Genomic DNA, 9,620 nt, shown 5'->3' with positions numbered 1-9,620 from the left:
TTATTTTATTATTCATATAGGCATATATATATATATATATATATATATATATATATATATATATGTATATGTATATGTGTGTATATGCGTATGTATGTATACGTATATGTGTATATGTATATATGTGTATTTGTATATATGTAAATATAAGTATATATATATTATATATACACATATATATATATCAGGATACGATGTAGAGAAAATCTAAATCGTCTATCGAATTGCTATATAAGATAAATAATAACAATCTCAAATAGGAACGTAAGATGTAATGATCATACCAAATGGGGAGGGTCACCTAAAACTTCAGATGCCGTGAAGGGGAAAAGCAGGTTGGACCGCAGCCTGGTTATTATAGGACGATACAGGGTCCGATAGAGTATTGCTTACAATGTTAAGATTTAATATTCACTTTTAAGTTTTATTACAAATAAAAGATGTGTATTCAGTATATTTTCGACGGTCTTTAAAATTTGGACTTTTTCTATTTGGGGTGGGATTTTGGGGAGCGCACTCACCCACTCATATTAAAATAACGCTTTATTAACATGTACACTTTACATAATGTAACAATCAATTTTATTTTCTGAATTTGTATTACTATACTTAATGAAAGTATGAATGTTATAAAGTTTCCAAAAAGTGTTTTAGGACTACTTAACACAGATGTCGAAATGAAAATATTTTGAATGTATTTCTCACTAGTTCAATCTCTTTTATTTCAGTGTCTCAGGTCAAATCTACCGATCCATCAATAAGTGCGAGGTCGATGTACAATCATTTTCAACGGAACACGATGTGTAACAAATTGCCGGAACACAAGATGCTATCAATAGCCGGATTTATGTGGTCTTACTTCTACAAATAATCGTGCGCGGATATTATTAGAATTTATATCACTGGATCTCCGGAAATTAATCAAAGTTGCCAATTATGTTTCTTATACAACGAACAAGTAATTCTCGAGCGATATTACATACTTAAATATAATTAGGCCTAAGCATTATATATATTATTATATTATATAAAACTAGAATGTTTATATTCTATTTATATTACATTTATATAGTTCCGATGTAACGTTTGCGAGTATGTAAGAAATAAAGGTAAACTGTAGTGTAATTTATAATACATCATTGTGTGTACTTCCTTTGTCGTAATTGCATTAATAATAATATATATTTCATGATTATTAATCAGTATAGAATCGAATTAAATATATTATAATCACTTCGATTAGAATCACAGGCTACTATTACTATTACAGGCTATTATTACTATTACAGGCTACTATATCTTATAAACACTCTTTTTAAATAGGCCTATATTCACATGACACCAACAAATTACGAAACTTTTCATAGCAAGGTGCTGTCGAATTTTACAAAACAGGAAATGACGTCGGTTGCTAGGCTACAGCTCATGCATATTCAGTGCCACCTGTGCTCATTAGACTAACAATAAAAACTTTTAGCTCAGTTTTGACAAAATCGACCAAAAAGATTTTATTGTTAGTCTAATTAGAACAGGTGGCACTGAATATTCATGATTATGCATAAGCTTGTTGCTTAGCAACCACGTCATTTCCGGTTTTATGTTTTTGTTGAGGGTGTCCTCGAAAGAATTGCTAGTTTATTAGATAAAGTAGCACATATTGAAGCAATTCTTCACTTTTGGGGTAAGCTTACAATAATAATAATAATAATAATAATAATAGATGGATTTATATAAGCTTATAAGTTTATTATAATAAGGGTAGTTTAGCTATCGAATTTATTACAGTAAACATAGACATTAAATAAGATGAGAAGAAATGCACAATTCCATTTCAATATGGTACCGTATTTATTTTCAAACATTGAAATCAAGTTGTGATAAACAAATAAATAAATATATATATATATATATAAATATATATATATATACATTTTATATTTATATACTGTAGTCCTATATCATGTACATCCGGCAAAAAATCAATAAATCTGATTTTTATCCTCAAAATGTTACATCTTATTATATATATCTATATTCTTTACAACAAACGGGTTACTTTCTCTATTAATAAGATAAACATTAGCAGTAATAATACAATAGGCCTATTACTAAACATAAAGCCTACAAGAATTAATACATATTGCTAACATTATTTTTGAGATGATTATTGCAGAGGAAAACATTTAAAAAATAAAATCTACATTATATTTTAATTAATTTCATATCCAGAATTTTTACAGGAAGCTTGATGAGTGACACAATTTTTAGCTATCTATGAATAATTGGTAAGTTCTGTTGCCTTTCACGATTGAGTCCGGACATTCTTTTCTGATAGTTGTGTCTTCTTTTGCTACATCATTGGAATAGAAAAATATTGAGAAAAGATTAGGAAACAGAGAAAGAATTATAACGGAGTATCATCAAAACATGATATATAAATAAAAACAGAGGCAGAGCCAATAGGTTTGAAATAGAGGGGGCCCACGGGGAGGGACTTTGCCAGATGAAGGGTTCCCACCACCTAAGCCCCACCATGGTTGGGGCTGAGGTAAGAAACGTTTCGATTATGGCACCTCTAGATGGCCAGAAATGGTACTTTCAGATTTTAAATTTGAATGTAATTTTCTTTTTTCTTCAATTTTTTTACCATTTTAAAAGATTTAGGGTGGGTGGAATGGGCAGGCCGGATGCCACTCATACCCCTTAAATCCGCCTCTGAAAAAATAATGAGCACCCCAACCTGAACATTATCGTATTCAGTTATAGCAATTTACAATGCTGCTGATACAACATAAAAGTACTTCACAATTCTTATCATCGGCATTATCATATTAAATATTAATTATTATAGTAGTATCATCATACCACGGAATGATGTGTATTATTAAATACATGGTATTGGGTAGGACTAGTAGATCGCAAAAGTGCAAACAAATTATGTTAGCATTCCGAATACCATGGGTAAATAAAATTTATAAAAAGTGTACTATTCGATAGAAATGAACATATAGATTCATAAATACATAAATACAGTATATTCAAACAATAAACATAATATTATAATTATAATCTTCATACAAACATTTTTCATGATATAATATTTTTTGAATGATTGACTTAATTTATTTGATGCTCAACATGCAAAAGCAAGATAACAAATCGGACTGAGATCAAGAAAAGTAAAAATTACCGTGATGAGCACCAGGAACGCCCGTTAGGCCGGAGTCCAGCCCATTTCCAATGAGGTTCAATTTAAACACACACTTCCAGTCATGAGCTGAAAGACAAACAATTTAATTTCATAACTGAATAATTATATTTAAGTAAGTTACAAACTTACAATTAAATATATCAATGATAAAATTGTTTTCCTCTCAACTAACAGACAGTTAAACTATACCAGTGTTTTATTTTTATATATACATAGACTCTTAAATTGGCTGGTAGTGTAATTTTAAGAATATTCGAAAAGTGAAAGTGTGCAACCGGCCCCACCTAAATGATTCAAAATTAGTTCAAAAATGGAGAAAAATCCACATGTGAAATTCCCCCCTAGATCCCCTTTATTCGAATTTATGGATCCGTCACTGTAGCTATATTTGATATCGACATATGGCGGTACACATCCATGAAGATATTAGTATCAATATTGATAAAGACGGTGTCATTTGGGCCCACCTCTATCACTTTCGCTGTCCTTTAAAAATAATATAGAAAATATTTTTGTCAGTCTATACGGTAATAAATTTCGATTATTCAAGATTAAAAGTTGTGCACCAGATAATTATAAGATTTTTGGTAATAAATTTCATGTCAATGAAAAAAGATACGAATCTACAAAGTAAACAACGAACGGAAGTTAACAAGCCCCAAACTTTAATTACTGTAAATAACGTTTCTTTAGCCAGTTTCAGGTATTCGATGGTTTTAGCGAGTCACTTGGAATGTATGTTGTTGTTGAATAGAATGCAGCCATGTCAGTGTATGCTTCTGTCGAGGAAATTGTCAATGCCTTCAATGCCTAACACACTTAGTAAAAACAATAACCATAGAATGATGACAGAATTCCAAATTGACTATTGAATTAACGATGAAAAATGTTCAATACTGTACTCACATTTGTTGTTAATTATAAAGTCTCCTTCGTAGTCTTTCTACTCCATTCAGTATTGTTTATATGTAAAATGCCACCTGGAGTGGTATAAACAAAACAGTTCATTATTATTTTTCTAATCCGCCATTTCTTTATGAAGATGAGGATGATGAGGGTGATGATGATGATGATAATGATGATGATGATGATGATGATGATGATGATGATAATAATAATAATAATAATAATAATAATAATAATAATAATAATAATAATATTAATAATATTAATAATAAAACAATACTCTAGGGGGTCCGGGGGCATACCCCCGCGAAATTTTTGTGTTCTAGATGTCCGAAAATAACATCTGAGGCCTTTTGGGCGGTCAATTTTTTCTTTTTTTTTTCTTTTTCCTTTTTCTTTTCTTTTTCTTTTTTTTTTGTTTTGACTTTCCTAAAAAAAAAGGGAGGGGGAGGTGAGGGGTGCGGATCCGCGCCTGAAGAGTGTCATTTCCGGCCATCTTGAGGTATTATTTCCCAACATGATGAGGCTGAGGTGGGTGTGGACTCACCGCTTTGAAGTATGTAAAGTGAATACATCAAAGACAATGTTTTTAAGTTTTATTTTCTATGGTACATCACGCATCTCTGGTTTGCGGAAAATCGATGAAAAAGATCATGAGAAATTTGTTGGCGCTTCATTTTTACTATAATGGCAATTTGATGATGACGAATGTTACTATATAAAAGTGATATTTCCGGCCATCTAGAGGTACTATTTCCCACAATTTTCGAACCTCAGCCCCAAACATGGTGTGGCTGAGATGGATGTGGGCGTACATATTATCTTTGAAGTGATAAAGTAAAGTAAATACATCAAAGACAATGTTCTTAAGTCTAATTTTCTATGGTCGCATCATCACACATATTAGTTACCGGTAGCTCTCTATGGTTGCCGAAAATCGATGATAAAAGTTCATGAGAAATTTGTTGGCGCTTCATTTTGAATATAATTGTGATGTGATGATGATAAATTTTACTATATAACAGTGTCATTTCCTAAAATTTTCGCTCCACAGCCCAACCATGGTGAAGCTGAGGTGGGTATGGACTCTCCGCATCCCGCTCTTATAATGGCCGGACCACTTGCAAAATGCTTCCGACGGCTATGGAAATGTGTACCACAAACTCTGAAAACCCGGGCGCAGCCAAGATGGAATGAAGGGGCAGGGGTCAGTGGCGAGCGAAGTGAGCTACTTAGACTGGTGGCAGTGAAGGACCCCGATTGGACTCCAGGGGCCGAAGGCCCTGAAAAATTGCGTTATTTTACGTGTACGTGTACAAGACAGAGTGCGTTCGGCTTACCATGTGTCCGTGTTTAATCAGCATGATTTTGAAGTGGTTTCCTTTGTATCACGATTAATGGTTATTTCTGATAAAACAGGTCCGTATGGCGCAACATTTTTTGCGTGCGTAAGTCTAGGCTGGGCCAAGGACGTCAGGCATGGTCCAGGGGCCGAAAGCCACAGGAAAAACATCGCGTTTTTGCGTTCTAAAAGACCAGACTGATAATGAATAATTATAGATGCATGGTTTACTAGCTTTGTCAGTCGGTTGGTCAGTTCTCCCACGACGAATCATTCTTTCGTTATTTATTATCTTTCACTTAAACGTTTGTTGGTATAATTAAATCGTGACAGATGTCGGTAATACAAAACACATACACAATTTGTGTCCAAAAAAAAAAAAAAAAAAAAAAAATGCGACAGCCGTAATTAATCACGAGTTCTTAAAATGACATGAGCAACTGTAAGCTTGGCCAGGGACCGCCAAGGGCCCGCAGTCGGGGGCCCGGGTGTCGAAGGCTCCGGAAAAATTTGCGTGTTTGGTGTTAAACGATTGAATACTGAATATTTAGATGCGTACTTACGCATACTACCTCTGTCGATCGGTCGGTCTATCGACTGATCGGCCCTGCCCTGGACAAATCATTATAATTTCGTCCTTCTTGTCAACAATTTGGCGTAATTAAATCGTGACGGATGCCGATTTTACAAAACATAAAAAAACAAATTCTTTTCTATCCAAAAAATATAATAGAGGCCTATCAGTAATTGCTCATTACAACGAAGTAATGTACTAAAAAAATATAAAACACGTATATTGCTAATCGCAACGAAGTAATAGTAACGAGTTTTTCAATTGGTATACGTGATAACGAATATCAAGAATTCAGGGGAAAATGTATTTAAAATTAGAAGAAATTGGTTTTATCAAAAATATAAAAACGGTCATGCCATGCAGAATCTTGAGTCATTAGAGAGCTTTCGTTATCTCGTTCGAGAATCAATTCACCGAGATAATTTTTCTTTCCCGATCAAAACAACCAAGCCAACCACGACTTAGTAGAATCTAGTAGTCGTGAGTGGTGCGCATGTATTTTCACAACCAATAGTTGATTATATGAATGAAACCCGGGGTTCCGCCTCTGGACCTCGGGGGCCTCCCCCACCCAACTGGTGTAGTCACGCATTTCAATTCTCTCAGGTCGGTAACTACGCTAAGGAGTGTCAAAGACCCCAGTGGTGGGGTCCAGGAACAGAGGGTCCCAGAAAATAATTGCCTTTTTAGTGTTTTAAGACTGAATAATAAATACTTTATGAATAAAATGCGTGCTTTAAACATCTTAACTAGCTTTGTCGGCCTGTCGATGGCTGCTTATATTGGTCGGTCCCTCGCCCTGGAGAAATCATTTCGTTATTATAGTTTTGTGGTTAAACTTTATTAGAGGTAAATCAATCGTGACGGATGCTGGTATATACAAAGCACTGCTTTTGTATCCAAACCATATAACAAGCGTATAATACATACTATTTCGCGATTGTAAACGATTTAAGTGAAAAATTTAATTTAAACAAACAGGTCTGAGTGGATGAGCTGTAGGAATGGTATATATACGTGGTGTGCAATTTACAGGTTGGAGAAAGTTGTTTCGTTAGGAGCAGGTATATTATAAGTGTTGGGTGTGAGAATTGTAGAAAGTGGGCATGGAAATTAGCAGTTCCTGAGTAGGAATTTGTTGCGGTAACGACAGGCACAGGGGTGGGGCCAGGATTTGCTTGAAAGGGGGTGGGGGAGATGTCCTCGACGAGGAACAGATGTCCCCGACGAGAGCAAACGGCGTATTCGGGTGTCGCTCAAATTATTTCGAAAGTGGTCCAGGGGGCCCACAAAGCTTTGACAATTTAGGGGTTTGAAAGGCTTATTTAACCGATTTTAGTCTACTAATATGTAAAAAATACATATAATTTTTTTCCCCCGACGAATTGTGGTTTTCTACCCAACGGGGAAAGCTCGCCCACCCCCGGTGCCTCCAGAAAATACAGTAGGCTTTATGATCCTAGCTTTCAATTTAATTCCATACACATTGTATGTAATTGTCTGTATATATATATATATATATATATATATATATATATATATACGATAATAATTATTATTATTATTATTTTTATTAAGATGTGTATAAGAGACAGATATATATACATTTCAATCATTGAATTCGTGTTAAGAGACAAAATTAAGAGGTTACGCATGTCGTACTGCTAATTAGCATGTATTGTCCAATGACTGATGATGCGATTTCATTATTGTTATCATTATCAATACTATTTTGCGAAGTACCATACATAACTGTATGTGGATTCTCAGCTAAAGAGAACCGTCATACCCTGATTGTGATGCAGGTTTTATAAGAACAATATAGCCACGTTTACGTTTTAAAAATTAGATAATATAATTATATCATATTTAAGTTCATTAAAAAGAGAAAATAAAAATTGATATAATATGCATAGATTCAATAGACATATTAAAAGCGATAATTTATCACCCACCATAACAATAATTGTTAAATTTATGATCTAATTGGACTAATTGATTTTATAAAAGATCAAATTGCGATGAATTGTCATTTAATGCAATGAGTTGTCACAACCAACAGTTGATTATGTGACTGAATCCCGGGGTTCCTTCCCTGGACCTAGGGGGCCTCCCCACCCAACTATTGTAGTCATGCATTTCAAATCTCTCAGATTGTTAACTACGCTAAGAAGTTGCGAAGGCTCCATGGTGGAGCCCAGGGACAGACGGTCCAAGAAAATAATTGCACTTTTAGTATTTTAATGCTGAATAATTACATACTTCATGAATAAGATGCGTGTCGATGGTTGGTTAATTAGTCGGTCCCCCGCCCAGGACAAATCATTTCGTTATTATAGTTTTGTGGTTAAAATTTCATTAGGGGTAAATCAATCGTGAAGCATGTCGGTATACAAAATATTAAAAAATGTCTGCTATTGTATCCAAAACATCATATAACAAGCGTATATTACCTACAGTAAAGCAAAAGATATTTACATTAATAATAAAAAAGAAACCATGAAAAAAAAAATTCAATATTAAAACTTATGATGATAATGATAGTAGTAATATAAAAATAATCATGATAATAATAATAAATATGATAATAATTATTATTAAATATATTATAACTATAAAGAAAAAAGTTTTTGGGAAACAGTACTTGATGCCACCGTATAATCGTGGTAAAGCAAATATAATGTAGGTAAACAACGATACGTGTATACGATACACGTATATACATACCACTTTGCATCTGGTTTGGAACGGGAGAGCATTGGGTGGACTAATTCCCTTGGGGGATTTTTCATCTAGTAATAAAAACACAGAAAGACTGCAAAAGACGCCCATAAAACCATAATGTAGAATTTGTTCTGACAACAATAGTTTTCATCCTGGCTTGGGCTAGAGCCTTATGGAGATTTTGTTCTCCGAAAATGTTTCATCTTGGACTTTATTACATATAGATAAAACTACTTAATAAGAACACACACCTGATTAATTATCACTCAAGTGAATACAAGAAAGAATTGATGATTTTGTTCAGTGAGATAACTACGAACCACAGAACAGAAATTACACTGTTCCCTAGTCCTGTACGCATAATATTTTTTTCATCATCTACAGTTTGCTACGGAGGCCGGTTCTACATCGAGATAATGCTGCACCGCTAAATAGGTACCAATAAATAAGTGGCGGCCGCCAGATAATTATAATAATAACAATAATAATAATAAAATAATACTCGGGATTTATATTTTCATATACAAACATACACACATACATGCATATATACAGGCCCGTAGCCAGGGGGGGTTTTTATGGTTCGGGCGAACCCCCCTTTTCTAGCGAACCCCCCTGTTTTCTAGCGAACCCCCTCGAATTTTTGAATGAGTCCCACCCGTTTTTAAATTGTAACCTGCATTACAAGCCTACATTCATAGGATATGTCAGCTTCAGAAGTTCGGAGATTTAAATTAAAACGCAATTCCTTTTAGATGGCACACATAAGGATGGCAAACATAGATAAAAACACGGCTGCCGTCTCAACTTTCACCGGCCTTTGGCTGAATGTTTGTAAGAAATGTACCAACCGGTAACGAAAC

At 34.1% G+C, this 9,620-nt stretch overlaps 1 long non-coding RNA gene across 1 annotated transcript; it reads right to left on the bottom strand.

The window, feature by feature from the left end:
• Positions 1–1,912: 1,912 nt before the first annotated feature.
• LOC117123698 lies at positions 1,913–4,247 on the bottom strand. Its single transcript, XR_004447874.1, has 3 exons — positions 4,118–4,247; positions 3,191–3,277; positions 1,913–2,350 (listed from the first exon to the last, which is right to left on the bottom strand). It is a non-coding gene; the product is annotated as an uncharacterized LOC117123698 (long non-coding RNA).
• Between the last annotated feature and the right edge of the window lie 5,373 nt (positions 4,248–9,620).

Source organism: Anneissia japonica, unplaced genomic scaffold, assembly GCF_011630105.1.
Source record: "Anneissia japonica isolate Jap-2015-1 unplaced genomic scaffold, ASM1163010v1 scaffold287714_len2871179_cov188, whole genome shotgun sequence".
NCBI lineage: Eukaryota > Metazoa > Echinodermata > Crinoidea > Comatulida > Comatulidae > Anneissia > Anneissia japonica.
Note: the sequence above shows the minus strand (reverse complement) of the source record. Positions and strands in the feature narration are given on the sequence as shown.